Below are 20,754 nucleotides of genomic sequence, written 5' to 3' on the forward strand. Positions count from 1 at the left end.
CAAGAGGGAACAACAGCATGCTGGCCTAAAGATAGTTTTTTTTTTTTAAGGTGAAGTGGGAAATAACTCAAAGGTCAGTTCACAAACAAAGAAATAAATAAATGAGTTGCACACGAATAGTGACTGTTACATAACCTTAAAGGAAGGACGTACTGATACAGGAGGCATCATGGAGGAGCCTTAAGACATTGTGCTAAGTGAAAGAAAAAAACCAATCACAAAAGGCAAATACCACTCAATTCCAGTTGGACATGGTCCTTAGTATGAGACCATAGACACTCAAAATAATCACCAGGGATCGAGGACAGAAGAGAATGGACATTTCATTACAAATGACGACTGTCATTTCAGGGTGGAAAGATGAAAGGGTCCAGGAGCTAGAAGGTGATGGTGGCATAGTAAAAAAGACACCACACCCTTAAAAACAGTGAAGAGGGAGCTGGAGAGGTGGCTCAGTGGTTTAGAGCTCTGACTGCTCTTCCAGAGGTCCTGAGTTCAATTCCCAGCAACCACATGGTGTCCCACAACCATCTGTAATGGGATCTGATGCCCTCTTCTGGTGTGTCTGAAGACAGCTACAGTGTACTCATATAAAATAAATAAATAATTCTTTTAAAAAAAACTAAAAGAAAAACAAAAAAGCGGTGAAGAGAGTAAATTTTATCTGCATTTTGCCACAGTGAGAAATTGGGGAAATAGAGGAGATTTCAAGACAGCCTAATGCTGGGCAGTGGTGGTGCACATCTTCAATTCCAGCACTTGGGAGGCAGAGGCAGGTGGATCTCTGAGTTCAAGACCAGCCTGGTCTCCAGAGAAAGTTCCAGGACAGCCAGGGTTACACAGAGAAACCATATATTGAGAGAGAGAGAGAGAGAGAGGAGAAATTGTGGGAAATGTGGACAAAACTTTTTCTAAGAAGATGCTACACACATACACTCCAGATATGGAACCCACAATAGACCAAAGTACGGAAACCACCAAAGTCCAATTTGGTGAGTCGGTGAGTTACTTTATAGGAATGTGGGTGGAGCAGAAATGACTCAAAGACAGCTGTATCATCAAAGGCCCCTCCCCATAAAACTTATATATGTATTAATATATTTTATTTAAAAATATATATGCCAAAACAATGTATTTTTATCAAATATATCTGATGGAGGAAAGGATGAGTTTAAAGGCACTGGTGACCTTTGGGGACTGTGGGTGCCTCATAGACATAAGCACTGAGTCGTGACCAACTTACTTCTGGGGGGGGGGGGTAGGCTTCCATACTGATGAGCACCGAGCTGGGGTTTCCTCAGACCTGGATGTCAGTGGCCTCATGACTTTCAATGATTCCTCGCCCTTCCTGAGCCCTGGTTTTCCTGGTACAGGTTGGAGCTGGTAGTGTGCCTTCCTTTCGTCTCTGTTGCTTAAGTAGAATCTTGCATGTAGAGGGCATCTCTTGGGCCTGGGCTCATTTTAGATACTTTCATTGGCTGCAAAGAATCCATAATCTATGACCTTAAGCTCCCTGACCAAGTTTGAGCTGGCAAATTCTTCAAGACTACAGTTGACAGTGCTCCGATTCCAAGAGTGATTCCAGGAAAGAAACTGGGGGATTAGTGGGGTTAAACTCACTAGTGTGAATTTCCTGTCCAGAGTCCTCACATGATCAGTACACACCTGCATTGCATGTACACACACACACACTCTCTTTCTCACTCTTTTTCTGACTTCTAGTAGCCCAACTCTTCTGCCCCCTCCTCTTTTGAGAGAAAACAATTTGATAAATAATGTGGTGAAGTAACATTGATTTTGTGTCTTGCTCTTCTTGATTATTTGCATTTTAACAGGAGGCCAGCGTTTATTCTGAAGAATTGAATGTTTAATAATGGAATTTCTGATATTTAGACTCCTGGGTGGCCGACACGTTCTGAGGCTAGAATCTTGCCACTAACCTCAGATTACCCTTTCATAAGCCCCCAACTCTTTGGTATGCAAACCTGATCCTTGGTTTTGGAAATCCTTTTATTCTGCTTTATTCTTTGCCTGTTGCTGTGTTCTGCTACATTCTCAGGGGCTCATGATGTTAGACGACACGCCTGGAACACACTTCCTCTTCCCTGGTGTTCTGAGCACACGTTTATGCCTTGTGTTCTGATGCAGGTTGCAGGTCTCTTGCGTTGCAAGGTTTGTGACCACTTACTAGGCTCACGGGATGGCCTAGTAAACTGAAATTGTCACCTAAAACATGCATCCCCAAAGGGCAACTACTAAGAAATTGCCTGGATCTGTATTGTATAAAGAGAGGCTGAATTCAAACAGACTCACTTCAAATTTTAGTTAGAACTTTTTCAGTGTAGTGTTTTCCATAACTTGAAGGTTTATGGTGGCTTGTCTTAACAATACAGCTGAGTGGTAGGTTAGTGACTTTTTCCATAATAGTTTGCACTAACCATTTCACCTCAAGGTGAAACTTGCTACATAGCTTTCATAATTTAAACTTATTTTAAAAGGATATTTTAGGAGTGGGAGAGATGCCTAAGGAGTTAAGAACACTTGTTGCTCTTGCAGAGGGCTGGAGTTAACTTCCTAGTTCACAGTCATTCATAACTCCCATTTCTAGAGGATCTGATACCCTTTCCTGACCTCAGGCATGGAACAAGCTTTCCATGCACAAACATACATGTGGGCAAAATATACATAAATGAATACCTAATTTTTAAAACAAAAACTTAAGAAGCACTTTAAAAATCAAGTTTAATTTTTAAAGAGAATAATGTCTAAAGTAAGTCTCGGGCTGGCCATGGCTCAGTGGGTAAAGGCACTTGCCACCGAGCCTGTAAGTCTAAGTGTCATCCCTGAAATGCATGTCGAGTGAACTGACTATAACTTGTTCTCTGACCTTTGTTCATAAGCCACGGTGCAGGCACACACAGTTAATAAATAATAAAATAATAAAAATGTTCTAATTCTTTTTTGGAAGCTGGCTTTTAGAAACATATCTCTGAATGCATACTTTTATTTTTCCTTAAATGTACAGTTTTGATTTTTTTTTTTTTTTTTTTTGGCTTTTGTTTGTTCTCTGGCTCCCCACCATTTGGTTTTCAAAAGAAAACCACATCATTGTTGCCAGCTATAGTCTTGGTGTTAATAATGGGTTGGGTTCTCTTTCTGACCACTCTATTGAAGCTAAGTTCTTGGTGTAGCACATCCCAGGCTTTCTGCTGTGAAGCCGCACACAGGCTTGTATTTCTGCAGAAATTCAGTCTTGGATTTTTTAACGTAAGCGGTGTTGTAGGAAGTGTATGGTTTCCCACTCCTTTTCCAGTCTAAAGTGGATCTTAGAGCTCCTTCATGCTAGTATAAGTGGGTTTTCTCTGGTTTTGTTTTCTTTTTTTAAACTGGTATACTAATAAACGGTTCAGGCAGTTTGGATGAAAGATTATTTATTGCTTAATGCCCTCATTTTGAGTTTACCTTCGTGGGTCCTGTATTTGTTTGTTTGTTTGATGTTGCAAACAAATGCTGAACTTGTCCATGTCCAGATGTGCTGGTGTTTTCTGTGGAGGTGTGAAAAGGGTACATTGCTGTGAATGCCTGCCTTCCAGACCATGTTAAATGCTGCTAAATGAACCTCAAGACCCAGCTTGCATTTGTACCATGCTCTTGGTGATGTTGGTTTTCCCAACATCTACCTTTTTTTGTCTGGCTGAAACATAGAGAAAAACTTTCCTTTCCATCAGTCAGATGTTTGAGGAGGGTCCCACCAAGTGGTGAGCAGTGCCTGAGGTGTCAGATAACTGGACCATTTCTCTACCACTACTCCAGCCCCACCTTGCAAGGAAAGGTTACAGGCCAAGCCCCTCCAGCACAATTCGCATCTACCTAACAGCCACCTTGCATGGAATCCCAATTGATCTCTGCATAAAAATACTATGTCCGAGGGCTGCAGAGATGGCTCTGTCACTAAAGTACTTGTTTTGCAAGCCTGAGGACCTAAGGACCAGAACCCAAGGGGAAAAAAAATAACTCCTGTTTCTTGCTGTGTTTGTACTCCTGTCACTGGGAGGCAGAGACAGTGATCAACTGTTGGTCACTGAGTCTCAGTGATCAACCATCTTTGCCTCTAAGTAGGAGCTTCAGGTTTTAGAATAAATTAAAGTGGACAGTGCCTGAGGAATCTCACCAGAGGTTGTGCCCTGTCCCTTACATGTATGTACTTACATACTTTTACACGCAAGAGAATTATTCTGCTCTTTTACCCATATACTATGGCAACACTTGTGTCTAAAATACATGCTGTCTGCTTTGTAGGAAAGATGAGAAGACATGTATTTTCAGTGCTGGTAAGAGTGTGTATTCACTGTGTCCATTGAGGCTACACTGGACAATCACCAAGACTCACAAAAGAGCAGCCATTGATGTCCTTGCAAGATCTAGGTCCTAAAGAACCAATCATATCCAGGCTGCTACTGCTCAGATTTCAGTCATTGCGAGGCTGAGGCTGTCATTCTGACATTGGTAGCAGGTTTTCTACTCCAGCCCAGAGGTGGAAGAGTTGAGCCTCATCCCATGTAGCAGCGTGTCCCAGTGGTTGGGAAAAAACTCAGCCTGTTACTGACAACAGGAAACATTAATATCTGTTAGAAATGGAAAGGTCTTCATTTCTTGCTTCAGAAGTAATCACTTGATGATAAATTACCCAACTCTTCCTTTGTACACCATTAATTCTGACTCTGAACAGGTGCTCAAACCACTGGGGCTGAGCAGAAATGGGGACCCCAGAAATCGGTACATGAAGGAATCTAAGTTCTAGAAGAGAAAGAAGATAAGTTTATGCAACTCAACCCCCCCCCCCTTACAGCTCTGGAAACTCTGGGGGCCCAAAGAAGGTATCACAGGGGGGTCAATATAGTTCTTAGAGACACTGCCTGAATCCAAGAGTTTATCATCATGTTGTTAACCATTTCCCATCAGTCAGGTTTTTAAAGTTGCAGCCTGAGTCGGAACTCTGTGTTAGCTTCATTGATTGATAGATTCATCCCCACAGTGGACCTGCCAGCAGTAAACGTTTCTGTTAGATGTATCAGGAGTCGATACTGCTGACCGAGGGTGCTGAAGCCTGCTGGGGTGAATTGGTTCATTTTTCATTGTCTCTACCCTGGCATCATGGCAGGTCACAGGAGGTGGAGTTGGGTAATTACTTACCTACCCTGTAAACATACCTGCTTGGCTCTGTGCAGCCAGGCCTGCCCAGCCAGACACTCTGTGTGCTTTAGGAGCTCCAGTGAGGTGTAAAACCTATGGGGAGAGTCCTGCCAGGGGCCCACCCAGTGCCTGCCTGCTAGCTAACTCCTCCCTCCATTCTGCCTGGTGTGGTTTCTTCCTTTCAGCAGGAGTCTGTTGAAGGGAGCTACCGTATGACAGAACTTTTCCCAGGAGTGATAGATACACACGTCTACTCACCCCAGAAAGGGAATACAGGACAGACCAAAGTAAAGATAGCACCAGAGTCCAGCTTGGTGAAGAGATGAGTTTTATAGGAGTTACTTACAGGAGTATGGGTGAAGGATTAGTTACAAAAGCAGAAATGACCCAAAGACAGCTGCATCACCAAGGCCCACCCCAGCATGAGTGACAGTTCACAACAGCTAGGAAACTTGGGGCACAGTGCACAGCCTGCAGGCAGCTCAACAGGTTAGAGAGTGTCCTTTGCAGGTGATTCTAGTGTACACCTTTCCCAGGCAGCTTGGCTTATAGGAGAGGGACTCTCAGCTTTGATTGCTTACTCTGTTAGGGAGGGGCATGGTGAATCTGGTCAGTTTCAGGGACTTCCTTATGCTATTTTGAGTAATCTACCTTCCTGCTTAAGGACCTTCCCTGCAGGATGGAATGTTTCAACCTTGAAGGAAACAGTTACACACAGGGGTCAAAGCTTTTATGTTGTAGAAAGGTGGGGTCTGAGAAGGGAAGTCAGTTGGGTTAGTCTTACCCTTTTTCCCCCCTCCTACCAAAAGAACCACAAGTCCGTGAGCTTGTTTGTTTGTTTGTTTGTTTTTAAGGCAGGTTTTCTCTGTGTAACAGAGCCCTAGCTGTCTTGGACTTGCTTTGTAGACCAGGCTGACATCAAGAGATATCTGCCTGCCTTTGCCTCCCAAGTGCTGGAATTAAAAGCATGTACCACCAGGCCCGGCTTCCTTGAACTGTTTTTACTGCCATCTCTGGCTCTCAGATCCCCACAGTTACAGTCCTACAGTTTCATCCTCTGGCATCAGGTGCTTGCTGTCTCCTTTGTCTCTGTTAGCTTTTCCATGGATGCTATTGGCTTCTCCCGGGCCCATGGGCTTGTCCTCCTGCCCAGGGCAGGTAGCACTATGACTCTTCTCTTCTCTACACATTAGGACTCAGAAGTCTCTGCAGCAAGATGTGGATCTAAAAAGAAAACCCAGGGCTTCTAGTTCATCTTCCTAAACACTAGAATCTACCCAGCTGTGTAGAGTCTCCCTGCTTTACTCCTGTCATCACAGCAGGGATCTCTGAACATCTTAGAAAACAGCCAAAGGATGCACGTTTGGTATCAGAAACTGCATCTGTGAAGCAAACAACTTGATATGTTTGGAGACCATTGCCACGGTTAGGGCACAAACCCATCCTTCAGGATCTATATTAATTACTGTCTTTCTTGCTCCTTGACATGACAGTTAACTGTGAGTACTCTATGACAGATCTCTAGGGCTGGCTCTCATGCATCAGTGGAACTTAGTACCCTCTGAACCTGTCTACCTGTCTACCTGTCTCTGTTTCTCTGAGTTCGGTTCATTTGGATGCCCCATGAATCTGGGATTGGCAGCAATTGGCCGGGCTTATTTTGGTTGGCATGAGCTCCAGGCTCACACATGTTATCTTTAGTTAATAGCAAGAGTCCCCTTTTTGAAGGCTGAATAATATGCAGATAGCAATAATACATGGATAGCAGGCCTTCTCTACCTCTCTGTCAAGGGATATTAAGTTGTTTCCATGGTAATAACCATTGTGAGTTGTGCATCGGGGAACATGAATATGAGTGTGCAGATTCTTCACGGAACCTGATTTCCCCTCCTCGGACTTGATATCCAGACACAGCATTTGCTGGATCGGATGGTACTAAAGTCTTTTGGAAATTGAGTTCTAGAGAGCTGGGAATTGGAATCCCTGTGTGGCTGGCTCCCTAGTTTGACTTTTGGGAAGAAAACACACAATTCCACTCAAAGCTGCCTTTTGAGCCTGGACAGGTGCTCAGGCTGCTGACTTTGTGAACTGAGGCAGATGTTAGTAAAACCAGCAAAGGTGCTTCAGGTGCCATGGCGGCTTGTAGACAGTCCAGGTTCGTTCTGACACTCAGCAGGAGTGTGTCCTTGGGCATGCTTATCACCTTCTCTGAGACTCAGCTTTTTAAACCCATCAAAGGGGGCTATTTATCACCACCTCCTGGAAAGGTTTTGGTAAAGATGAGAGACATTTAAAGAACAATGCTCAGAACACAGTAGGAGCCATTATGTCTGATAATTATGCTAATAAATAATGTGGGCTGCACCTCATCTGCAAGCCTGCTCACCTCAGTCAGCACTTGCTGGGGTCCCGCCTTCCCAAGGCTCCTGTTTCAGGTCCCTGGTGTTTTCCAGCTATGCTCATTAAAGAAGTGGCTCACTCCCACAGTTCCAGTGAGGCTCTTCCATGGAGGAGCATGGTGCCTGAAGCAGCCGGCTGGTTCCTCTGCTTACCGTCTTAATGAATATTGCTTTTTTTATTACTAAAATAATAATAATTCTTTGTTCTTTGTTATTTGGTTATATGTTTTGGCATAAAATGTTCCAGGTACTTCTTAAAATAAATAATTTGTATTTACATAAAATCAAGACTTAAATATTTAAATGTATCACCTTTATTTTGTTTAAAGGTGATTTTATTTAAGTTTATATGTTGGTTTTTGCCTATACCTATCTATTTTGTCTCAAATCTTTGGCAGTCAGCTTTTCTCTTGCAGTCAGAGATAATTATTTTAAATAAATAAATTTAACATTAAAATATTTCCCCTTTAACTACCAAGTGCATTAGTTAGTTACTTCTGATATCTGTGGATTTTCCTTCTAAATTTTATTGGATCAGTGTTGTAACTAGTACTATTTCAGAGTAGAAATAGTTGTCTTCATTTCTCCAGCAAACATCTAGTTAGAACCCAGAAGCATCATCACAGGACTGGGCAGCATGAGAGTTACCTATAAGCAGAAAAATAAAATGATCTCATGTCTTCTCTTTAAATACGAGCCCATTGCTGTGTGGCCAGTCAAGCTCCTGGAAGGCAGAGTGAAGGGGATCTAAATGGCGCGTGTCAGCTGGAATCATTTCATGGACAAGTCACGTGAGCCAGCTCACACTGTCCCAGCATGAGGTCATACTGAGCACGGGCTACAAACTCTGCTAGAAAGTATCAGCAGACAGCCAGGTGATGGTGCTGGTACACACATTTAATCCCAGCACTTGGGAGGCAGAGGCAGGAGGATTGCTGTCATTTTTAGGCCATCTAGGTTTATATCATGAGCTCTACCAGCCAAGGGTACGCAGTGAGACCGGTCTCAAAACTCAGCCCTTATGTAGGAAAAATGAAAGGTAACAATTTGTGCATTGATAGCAGTGTGTTCTGCAGAGAACACTTCAGAAGTTTACCCTGCCATGGAGTTGACATCTCTGTGTGTCAGGAAAGTCCTTCTGTAACATGTTAACAAGAAAATGAGCCATATGTAGCTTGTGCCTTGGGTGAGTTAGTTTTGCTGGATGTTTTTCTTCCAAAAGTTCCTTGTCGAGTACTCGGAATAGAAGACTTTCTAGAGCAGACTGAAGGGAGAGGGAGATGCTGGGAGAGGACCAAGAGGCTGGGGACAACTAAGATCCGAACACAGGACACGAATGAAGTGAGGGAAATATAAAGACCAGGCCAGCACAACAAGCTTCAACTTGTTCCTAGCCTGTGCCAGTGGTCAAGTGTCTGGAACACTTTCTGATACTCTGCCCTCTTACAAGAACAACGGAGAGGCCAGGCTGTTAGGGGAATGCCTGTTTTGAGCAAACAGGTCTGTCACATACCTCTTTAATTACAATAGCATTTAACACTGTTGTTTGTATTAGGGATGAGGAGTTGCTCAGAGCTGTCTTGGATTGTTAGGGGACATGCCATCACTAAGTCATGTGGTTGGCTTTTGGCTCCAAGTGTTTCTGGCCATAGGCATTTTCTTATGAGCAGAGACATTTACTCACTGGTGTTTATTTCTTACCTAGATCAATGTTAGCCCCCAAACAGAATCTCAGGAAATACTCTCTGAATTAAAGCGACTGGTTTGTACATTGTCATCATCATCGTTGCCTTTGTTTCAAGACAGGATTTCTCCGTTTAGCCATGGCTGTTCCTGGAACTCACTCTGTAGACCAGGCTGGTCTCAACCTCAGAGCTTCTCCTGCCTCTGCTGGGATCAAAGGCGTGAGTCACTGCCACCACCTCAGCTTGGACATTTTTAGAGAGAGTTTTAGCTTCTTCTGGAGGCAGATTAGAAAACAGAGAGGAAGTCAGTCTACTCTGTGTGGCAGAACATTGTGCTCCCCAATGGAGCACTCTGTGTCTAACATCTCAGATGTGGCCAACAAAACAACAACAAAAAACCCTTTATGAACTATGGTGCCACCAAAGCTAGTGTGTAAACCCAACAGTTGGTGCCATTTGGTGTTTCTGGTTGACAGGAAGCTTGCAGCGTTTCCTTCTGTAAATCATGTCTTTGGAGATGAGTTAGTACTTTCCAGGATGAACAGAAGACTGTCTCAACCTTGAAAGAGCTGAGGTGACTGTTAAGTACTTGCTCTCCTCCCTGAGTACTTGCTCTCTGTGTTAAGTACTTGCTCTCCTCCCTGAGTACTTGCTCTCTGTGTTAAGTACTTGCTCTCTGCCTTTTGCTCTGGGGCGGGGGGAGTGGCAAGCAGTAGCCCTCTTGAGTGCTGGACCTCACTCTTCTTTTTGGATTACAGATTAAATTACAGTCTTTACTGAAAATGATTCAAGTGTCAAAATGCCTGCTCTCTTGAGAGTGTGGGGCCAGGAATCAGTGTGTGTGTGTGTGTGTGTGTGTGTGTGTGTGTGTGTGTGTGTGTTAGGGGAGATGTGGTCAGTGCCTGGGCATTTAAATAATTTCCAATAGTATCATGAAGGATGAAATTAATCATTCAGTGACCAAGTGCCAGCCAGCCATTCTCAGAGTAAGACTAGAGACTTAACTCTCCAGAGCTTTAAAGGTTTGGAGAGATAAACATCTTTGTCATGTGTGTGGAATGATTTTGCAGGTTGATACACTGCCATTTTACGACAGCATTTTCTGTAAAACTGTGTTTGTTCATTGTTGGACACAATGCTAGGTGTGTTTGTTGTTTCAAGCTCGTTTTTCAAATTGCTCACAGCTTTAATCAGTCAATCCATAATAGAAGTAATCTATATAAAACCTAATCTGATGGTCCCTGATAGACCTCATTTATCATGGAGAAAGGGAAAAAAAACATATATGTATCTGGAGAAGAAGGTCACCAAATGCCATTAGCTTACGTGTTGGGTACCATGAGCCAGAATTCCAATGGGGCAAGGTGCTGAGGGGAAGGGGGTCACGTGATTATCAGGAGAGCAGCATTTAGTATGGGAGGGAGTGGGGTGGGCCGAGAATACAAGGGAGAGCCTGAGCAAGCAGGTAGCATCAGTGAACATATGACGCAAGACCAGCAAGGACGTGATTGGTTGTACTCTAGCTGGAAGCCTGCCCATTCTGGTTGAGATGGTAGCAGTATCATTCAGGAGCAGAGATAGTTTTCTTTGAGAAGTCAAGACATGAAGCCACCTTCATGGAAATACTATTAAAGCCTTCTGTGACAAGATGGGGCAAGTCCAGCAGTGTGGAGGAAGTCTGTGCCCGGGGCTGGGTGAGAAAAGAGGGTTGGATTTCTGGATAAATGATAACCCTGTGGCCTGAGGACAGGGGACAGGATATGGTGCCCTTCTGCCAGGAGAGAAGGAGGAGATAGAGTTTTGATGAGCAGCAGATCATGGGTGGGTTCCAGGGATCTTTTCTAGGCACTAGGCAGTTCCAGTTGCCCATGCTTTGGGGAGGGACTGTGAAATGACAGTGACCCCAATTGAATTGGGGGGGGTAGTAAAAAGGATGGGGTTGGGCAGGTGGGAAGAAGGGGAGAAATGGGAGGGATATCAGAAGACTGAAACCCAATCCATACCTACACACAGGCATCAATATGACATGAAAGTGGAAAAGAGATTATATGGAGATGGGTGGAGATCAGGGAAGAGGGACGAGACGGGAGGCAGTAGGGGCACAAGCCTGAGAAGCACAGGAAGCATGTGAGTGTGAGCAATACATCGAAAGCCATGTTCTGCACAAGGAATGTATGTCTAAAATGACTCAGCCCTTGTGTAAAACAGTATGACTGTGCTTTTAAAATTAAATAAGTTATTACATGATGCATCATTTCCACTTCTGCCCAGAAGAATAGGGGGCAGAGCCTTTTGTCGTTTGTGAACCTCTGGTTACACCAGTATTCACAGCAGTCCAACAGGAGACACAACCCATATGGTCATTGGTGGATAACTGTGTAAATAAAACAGGCTGGGCACTAAGCTGTGGGATACTGCTCACCCTTTAATAGGAAGGTCGTTGGGACACATGCTCTAACGTGGATGAGCCTTGAGGACATAGTGCTAAGTGAAGTAAGCCCCATATATCACATGATTCCATGTACATGGGCACCTGAAGTGGCCAGAATCCCGGGGACCAGAAAGTGGAGTGAAGATGGAGATGACTTGGGAAGAGAGGATGGGCCATTATTGCTTAATTGATAATAGAGTTTCATTCAGTAGGTTAAAATGTTCCAGAGGTAGATGGTGCTGGACACAATATGAGTGCGCCTTCTGCCTCTGAGTGGTCCACTTAAATGATAAAGAGCGAAATGTTTGTCTTATCCACAATCAAAACAAACAAACAAAAAGTCAAACCCAAACAGTGCAGAAAACCAAATCCCTAAAGAGAAAGCAGCTTGTTTACCCGGGGAAGGAAACGAAAAATGATAAAGTGTCCCACCGTGGCTAAATCTCTGCTCACCTGGTCAGAGCTAAGCTCTATTGGCCCAGTGCTAGGAGGCTCTGTCTGGGGACTTCTTGCCCAGGTCCCGCTGTGCTCTGAAAAGCCCCACAAGGAAAGACCAGGATTTCCTCTCTTCAGATAGGGAGGAAAAGTAAGCTTTTTAAAATCAGTGTTATCAGTCCCAGGGGACTCTGGGACTCTGGCACCCTGGGCAAGAACTGAGCCACCTGCCACCTTCCAGCCCCCAGTCATCCTTGAACACACACTAGAATACTTTCAGAAGAGCATGAGCATGTCCTGGCCTCTCCTAAAACAGTAATAAACACCAAAGACAAGGAGAAAGGGGAGGCAGAGTACAGGTCTCAGTTCTTATGATGCCTATGTTGGCCACTGATTAAACCTGTGAGGTTTGGAGTCCTTCTTGTGGGTTAAATCGGGCAGGAAGCATTTTAACAGAAGAAATTGTCATTGATGAGATTAGAGCCTCACATGAGCATAAAAATACTCTTAAAAACTCCTCTGGGAAAGTGTAGTCTGTGCTGCGTTTCTTTTTTTCTTTTTTTTTTTTTTTTTTTTTTTTTTTTTGGTTTTTTTGAGACAGGGTTTCTCTGTGTAGTCCTGGCTGTCCTGGAACTCACTCTGTAGACCAGGCTGGCCTCGAACTCAGAAGCTGTGTTTCTTTCCTTTCTGTGTGGAGCCTTTCTAAAGCAGTGTGCCTGCTTCTTACACATGTATCGCTGTGATCATCCAGGACACCAATGTCACATTGAGCGTGTAAAGTCACATGCCACTTAGGTGAGCTGTCTGTCTTCCTGTCTGGAAACACCTGATTTTTCCTTCCTGGTGTCAGCCGTTTATGCTGTTTTTAAAGTTGGTTGCATCCTCTTCCTGTCTTAGATTGAAACACTACTCCCTGTCAGGCTGTGATTTCCAGATGGCTTTTTTTTTTTTTTTTTTTTTTTTGAAAAGGAATGTCCTGACAATGAAGGTAGAACTGCCTGCCTCCTGTGGTCCTCTGCCTGTGACTAGTGTGTCACTTGGGCCAGAATATTCATTTCCAAATTACGAGCTCTAGATACGAGATACGATGCATGTATCATGTATGTACTACTTGAGAAATGGCTCCTGAATGTTCCCTTACAAAGTTGTTGAAATATTTTTACGCTAAAGACCCCCTAGAATTAGAATCCACGTTGTTCAAGCTTCTGGTTTTAACAGTTCCGTTAGAGCAGTGGCTCTCAACCTGCGGGTCACAACTCCCTTGGTGGATCAGATGACTTACAGGGGTCACTAAGAATATGCTGCATATACATATTTACACCTCAGTTAGCAATAGTAGCCAAATGAAGTAGCAACGGAAATAATTTAATGTTTGTTGGGCCCCCATAATATCAGGTACTAAAGGGTCAAAGTATCTGAAGGTTGAAAACCACCGAGTCAGAGTGTTTTCAAAGATGGTGTATTCCCACAGAAAAAAAGCTGACTGATCATGGACCAGCCTGGATTAAGCAGAAGCCAAGGTCATTTAGAACTCTGGATTAGAAGAATAAGGCTCAAGCCATTGTCCCCTGCTCCCATGGGTTCTGTTCATGAGTCTGACAGTCCCGTTTCAGGCTTAACAAACTGCCCTGTAGAGTTGGGCTTTCCATCGTGCCCCACTCTTCAGCACGGAAGCGCACATGGCTCTTTCTTTTGAAATTCTACACTAAAATTTTCTCCTGCTGTAAAACATTTGGTCAGAGCTAACTTCACTTTTTCCTTTTAAAAAGATTTTATTTATTTGTGTGTGTGTGTATGTATGTGTGTATGCGTGCGTGCGTGCATGTGTGTACGCTCGAAGAAAAGGGAATTGGACCCTCTGGAGCTGGAGTTAATTAGTAGTTGTGAGCCCATTCATTGTGGACAGTGAACAAATTCCTCCAAGTCATAACGCTAACCCCTTGCTCCTCCCACCTCCAATAACCCTGGCTAGCTTAGAATTCACCATAAAAACTAAGCTGGATTGACTCATGGAAATCTACCTGCCTCTGCCTCTCAAGTGCTGAAGGTATGCACCAGCACATTAGGCAAGTGGCCTATAGAGCGTCTTCTTCGCTCAGGGTGACCATAATTGATGTGATAGTCATAGGTCTGTTATCAAATGCAACTGCATATACTCGACCACCAGGCATCTTTATGTGGGCCCGAGCCCTTGCAGGTATTACAGAGTTCCCAAGGATTGCCATTCACCCCTGCCACCTATGTTAAGAGCCTCATTCTAAAATCTGTAGAAACTCAGCGCCACTGTAAATACAAAGATAAAAAACATTTGTGCTTCAAATCCTTAAAAGTGGTGTTAGATTTTAGGCTCTTTTTGCCAGTGTGTCACGTCGCAGTGTTTCATGGTTGTGTTATGTCCACATACCCTCCTTACATATGTGTCCATTGCTAGACCTCTTTGTTCTCTCTGATAATCTCAGTTTAGGAACCCCAGACTTTCCTTGTAAACTGCCTTTCTAGTTCTGCAGTGAGCTGTTTCCGTGGCTCTCTGCCGGCTGCTTCAGTTAAGTCTTCCTGTAGGTTGGCCCAGCTTCAGAAACTGTTATATGTAATTGAAGTCCCACACACAATGCTGTAAAACGCACAAATAGCAGGCTCAGGTTTCAGTTTGGAATTCATGATGACGATCCGTCTCTCTGTTATGTTTCAGAGAGGTGAAGAAAATCAAAGCCGCCTTTCTCTGAACATTACACATGAAACAGACTTGCCCCAGAAGTTTGGGGGATATTTGAACTGTGGTGTGGGTGAGACTTAGTTTTCTTTCCAAAGCACTGCTGAATTTAAAAAAATCCATTAATTTTCTCAGTTCCGCCTTAGACATGGACTCCCAAGTTCTGTGGAGAAGACGTCCATCTTGTGCCTGAAGAGAGGAGTAATTAACTATCACACCTTTAGGACCCTAAACTTTATGGGTGATTCTGTCTCCTTAACAGTCAGAGCAGCACCGCCAGATGAGTGGCTATAGAAATCTAGGTTCTTAGGATCTGGTTGTAGGTTATGAAGTCAAATGTCCAGGTCTGTTCCATAAAGCGGTGTTCTAATCCAGGTGTAGCGGTGCACTCCTGACTCAGGGGAGCTCAGGGTCACCTGACTGAGGGCCACGTGAGCTATGTGAAGCTATGTCTCAAACGGTTTTAAAAATGAATAAAGTGGTATCCAGATATGGAATGCTCAGTATGCTTTAAGCCATGTTGGTTACTCATATTTAATCTGAGCCAGGCAGCGGTGGTGCACATCTTTAACCCCAGCACTCAAGAGGTGGAAACAGGTGGATTTCTGAGTTTGAGGCCAGCATGGTCTACTGAGTGTGAGTTCTAGGATAGCCAGGGCTACACAGAGAAACCTGTCACAAACAAATAAACAAACACAACTTACAATACCTAATCTGTACCGTTTAAACAGATGTTATTATTTAGGGAATAAATAAGGGCGTGAGGGACCCGTGTGTGTTCAGTACAGACAAAAGGTTTTGACTCTGGCATTGTTAATCAGGTTGGTTGGATCTGTACATACAGCCTGTAGAAACAGAGGCTTGTCTATCTTGCGTTCCTTTCACCATGAGGAAAGTGAGTTAGAAAGCACTTTGGTAGTGTCAGTGTCTGGTGGCAGAACTCATGGTTCAGTGCCCGGTACTGAGGTGGTGTGGGGCAGGCAGTGAGAGATGGTGAGCCTTTATCAAGGCAGAGCTGCAGTGTTGAAACGTCTGTTTACTCACAGGCTTTGACACTGAAGTTCGTTGTGGTGACCCACAATGCCATGCTGTGCTCTCAGGTGGAACAGAATGCTCGGACAACCTGTCGCCATTTTCCCTTTTTAAATAAGAATAAAAAATACATATTATGCCTGTATGCAATGTGTTGGGGCGGGAGGGGGAGGTGCTATAATGCACATATGAAGTTCAGAGGACAGCTGTGTGGCGTATGCTCTCTCCTCCACCGTTATGTAAATTCTGGCAATTAAGCTCCCTGACCTGCTGAGTTATCTCACAACCCCCTTTTTCCCTTGTGTGTGTGTGTTCGCGCAAGCACAGGATATGTAGAAACAAGAAAGGGTTCTATCCTTTGAGTGTTAGTTGAACTCTCTATATGAGCAGAGGTCTTAGTTTCTGTTCCGATTGCTGTGATTAAAAAAAAAAAAAAAAGTAACCGTGACTAAAGCAATTTCTGAGTGGAATTTTTGGCTCACAGTTCAGGTTAAGTTTTGGGGGAAGTCACAGAAGGAGGAGCTCAAGCCAGCCAGTTATATTCCCATCTGCAGCTCCTTTCCACAGCCCAGGATCCCAGAAGGAAGTGCAGCCACCTACAGTGGGCAGGACTTTGCACTTCAATTAATAGAACCAAAATAATCTCCCACAGGCATGCCCAGAGACTAACCAAACCCAGACAATCCTTCACAGGTATGCCTGGAGGCCTGTCTTCAAGCAAGATTCTAGGTTCCAGCAAGGTGACAATTAACATTAATTGGGACAACATGGAACAAGATGACAGCAAAGGGTCCAGTCCCAGCAGAGCAGAGTGGGTTGTGACTATAGAAATGTAGACTCCCAGAACAGTGCTCTCTTGGCGTGGAGCAGAAAGACAGTTGGTAGGCCTGTGGGTTGGTTTTTGTTTTGTTTTGTTTTGTTTTTTGTTTTTTGTTTTTTGAGAATAAAAACATCCTATCGTTTTGTGAGTTGTGTATGAATATTCAAGTAATCATGAAACATAGGAAGGAAAGAAATCTGGTCACTGTTACATAGACAGGTATTTTCTGGTGTAAGCTCTCCCATTTTTAAGCCGGATTTCCCAGTGCTTGAGAGGGCTGGCATAGTCATGTGAAGAGGAGGAGGAGGAAGAAGAGGAAGAGGAGGAGGAGGAGCACCAAGTTGTGGATTCAGCCCTCAGGAACTCTCTTTTAACCATGGTGGGGCAGCTGCATGTCAACACACTAGACACAGAGCTGGCCCCTCACAAAGCTGGGCCCAGATTTTAGAACTGACAAGTTAAAACGTGGTTTTTAAGGACTGAGTTATCCAATATAGTCCTTCCAGCCCTTGTCCCTAGCCTTTAATTCCACTTAAGGGGAAACACACTTAATTGTTTCAAAGATTATTACTTTTTTTTTTTTTTAGTAAATTTCTAGTAAATGGGGAGATTAATAATGGACTATTTTTTTCTCAGCTTGTGGTTTCTAATTACATCAGTTACAGCTCGGCCCTCCTCTTAACTAGAGTGCAGGCACGACCTGGGAAAGAATGAGCTAATCCTGATAGATCAGGTGGAAGAAAGCCCTCCATTCAGGTCTTTACCTTTCATCCCTTGTTCTTAGTGCCAGGAATTAATGCTGTTTGAAAGTACAAACTGATCCTGCCAAGCTCGGGCAGCTGAGATAATCCTAATTATTTTCACTGTTAGTGAGAAGGGCGGCAGTTCCACTCTGGAAGAACGCTCCTTTGTGAAACATTAAATATCTGCTAAGTGGTATTGATTGGATGTGATTTTATTTCCAAACAGTTTGCTTATCGGGAAGCAGAGGAATTTGTTGTTGAAGACATTTTCACGGTTTTTCATCAGATTCCTTTAAACCTACAAACCAGCAAGAGGCCAGCGCTTTAGTGGACCCCTTGGCAGTGACACCCAAGTACAGAGCCCATAGCCTCGGGGAACACCGATTGGATTTTATTTTCCAAGGGTTTTTTAGTGAGGCTTTGATAGTGTTTAACCTACAGAGGAGAAAAATAACTGTTTTCCCTCTTCAAGCATGAATATCTTGTGTTTCCTCACATCACAGAAAGAGAATTCTTCATCTCAGCACATCAACTTCATCACAACAGATCATTCAAATTAAAAGTCAGGGGTCTTTGCAGTGTCAAAAGACAGAGGGAAAAGACTGAGTTAGGTTTGCTGTATTATTTTTAGTGTTTTTTTTTTCTTGTTTATTTATTTATTTATTTGGTTTCTCAAAAAGACTACTTTGTTTAGATAGGTCATCAAAACCATCTGAAGTGTTTTCTCCATGTTGGTAAGAACCGAGATGTGTAAGATTTGTTTGTTTTTAGCCTTAGGGGCCATAAGCTTAATTGGTGACTTGAGAGGAAGCAGGTCCTAGACCTGCTGGTTCATACAAGCCAGCCTCCTTGGCTTAGGACTCCTTACTGTGACAGGACAGATGAGAAGGGCAGGGGTTCTTTTTCTTTTTGCAGTCTCTGCTCTAATTCATTTCTTCTATTTCTGGGAGGAGGCAGTGCTCCCAGGAAGTAGAACCTTTAATTGACTTTTGCTACTAATGCTTCCTGCCCCTTTCCTATGCAGCTGCCCGCTCCCTCCAAGCACAAGAGGGAAGCAATAACATCCTCAGAGGTGATGCTGTGACTTGAGCACCTCTAGGTCAATTACTCTTTCTTTGGGGTTATTCCCTAGAGAAGAATTACCAGGTCAGAGGGGATGAACAGTTTTACAGCTCTGATCACATGTCACCAGCCTGCTGTCCAGAAAGATTGAACCAATTTCTCGGGATGGTAGGGCTGTCTGTTGGCTTCTCAGTGCAGAGGCTACCAGGTGTTAGCAGCATGCCTACAAATGACACAGGCAAGCCTTCTGAGTTGAAATTAGTCCTCTACAGGGCCCATGAGAGTCAACTTGGAAAGAAAAAAAGAAAAAGAGGTCCTGTCTGGTTTTTTGAATGTCTAATTGGTACTAAGTCGTTTAAAACTACAGTTCCTACTCTTGCCTCCAGAAAGGTTAGATGAAGTTTGTTTAAATGGATGGAGTGCCCCCAAAAAACAATAGTTAAGGAAGTTAAGAATGGTCATACAATAGACATGGACCATTGCTCACCAAGCCTGTGTGGGCACTTGGGACTTTCAAAAGGTGCTATCCAAAATGAGTTGAACAGATTGTGACACTAACTTCAATAACCTTTTATTCAAAGACAGTGCTAATCCTTGAACAAGATTAATTTAATGTAAAAATAACATTAAATTTGCTTTAAATTTGGAATGGAGAAACACATTTTTAAAAAAAAGATGCTTTTCCCAAACAGTTGGTTTGTTTGCCTCCTCCCTGGATTGTGGCTCCATGAGCCTGGAGCCTCACACATTTGTGGTCCCAATTCCGTGGAAATAAAGGGCAACCGGGAGCAAAAGAGGCTGCCTGCTGAGGGCATCTCCTTCAGCCTCTCACTGAAGGCCAAGGACAGTTCACTGGGAGGCGCTTGCTCCCATAAGCCCCTGCATCAGTCTGAGAAGGACAGATAGTTTGGTTCCTTAAGCTCAGACAGGGACTGAGGTGGTTGAGTAGCCAGGTGTGATAATCAAGGCTAAGCTGGTGCAGGGGAAGAGCGTGCCAGAGACTTTGGGGGGGGGTTCTTCTGCACACCACAGAGAGATCGCTCTCTTAGCAATGACTTAGAGAGGAAACACCTCACTCTTGTGGAGCACAGTCAATAAGCATTGACTTCCTTCCCCATGGCTTGGAGACAGAAAACTCCCTGGTTTGCTGGTGATGTGACAATGTGCAAGTAAACAAATAGACTCCAGTCTGCTCTTGAGATCTGTGTGCTAAGACTGGCTCTGAGCAAAACGTCTACCATGCTTGGACAGCATCTCTCTGTGTATATGTTTGATGAGGGGGCAGAGACAGAATTTGCAGAGAAGTTGAAATTCATGGACTAATGCAAATTTAGTAAGAAGCCATTGTGTTCTGCAGTAAAATGTAAAGGCTTTATTGGGTCCCCATGATGGTGGTGGTGGTAGTGTGTATATGTGTGTACGTATGTATGTGCATTCATATGTTGTTGTTTTTGCTGCATTTATACAGTTGCACACCTGCTCTTTGAACATCTATAAAATACGATTTAATGAAATATTTCTAAGTTCACAAACTCACATCTTTTTATTTAAGGAAAATGAAACAAGTGCCTTTAGTACAAAACTGAGTTGTCAGGAAATGGCCCAGGTTGCTCTTCAGATTCATACACTGAATTTTCCGATGGTCTCTCCCCTTGTTGGATGCTGGAGTGCCTGTCACTGTCACACTGGAGCTTTGGGGAGTGATGTGTCCGGGCAGCATGGTTAAGGGTCCACTTCTTGATCTCAGTTCTGTTATTTCTGTGTAGCCCCACTAGTGGCACCAAACAGTCCCAAACCCATAACAAGCGTAAATAGTGCTCTCTTGTAAAAAGGTCTCTTTTCAGCATGGTAATATACCTTATTAAATTCCAAACATAATAAGTATTGATGGCAAACACATCAGGACCTGGTTCAGCTTCCACTATGATTTAGTTCTCTACAAATGACTTCAGCACTCTGTTCCCAGTGCATTTTGCTAATTACATCATAGATTTCCCTATTGATGGACACAAGCTGAATTAACACAGGAGCACTAATGTTCCCTTTCACCATTATTGTCGTACAAGAAGCCGTGGCAGATGCTGGCAGTTAGTTACACAAACATTAGTATTAACGATTGGCCATTTGGAATTGGTGACAAACTACTGCCCGGCAGAATCCTGAGGCCGAAACCAATCAGGAAGTTAATGAGGAGAGAAATTACCGAGGCAGCTTCCCCTTAATTACATTCGCACTAGGCTTGAA

At 43.7% G+C, this 20,754-nt stretch overlaps 1 protein-coding gene across 1 annotated transcript in view; it reads left to right on the forward strand.

The window, feature by feature from the left end:
- Positions 1-20,754, forward strand: part of Dmrt1 (doublesex and mab-3 related transcription factor 1) — a 93,089-nt gene that overhangs the window by 70,366 nt on the left and 1,969 nt on the right. The gene's annotated exons all lie outside the window — the stretch shown is intronic.

This window comes from Arvicanthis niloticus, chromosome 1, assembly GCF_011762505.2.
Source record: "Arvicanthis niloticus isolate mArvNil1 chromosome 1, mArvNil1.pat.X, whole genome shotgun sequence".
Taxonomy (NCBI): domain Eukaryota; kingdom Metazoa; phylum Chordata; class Mammalia; order Rodentia; family Muridae; genus Arvicanthis; species Arvicanthis niloticus.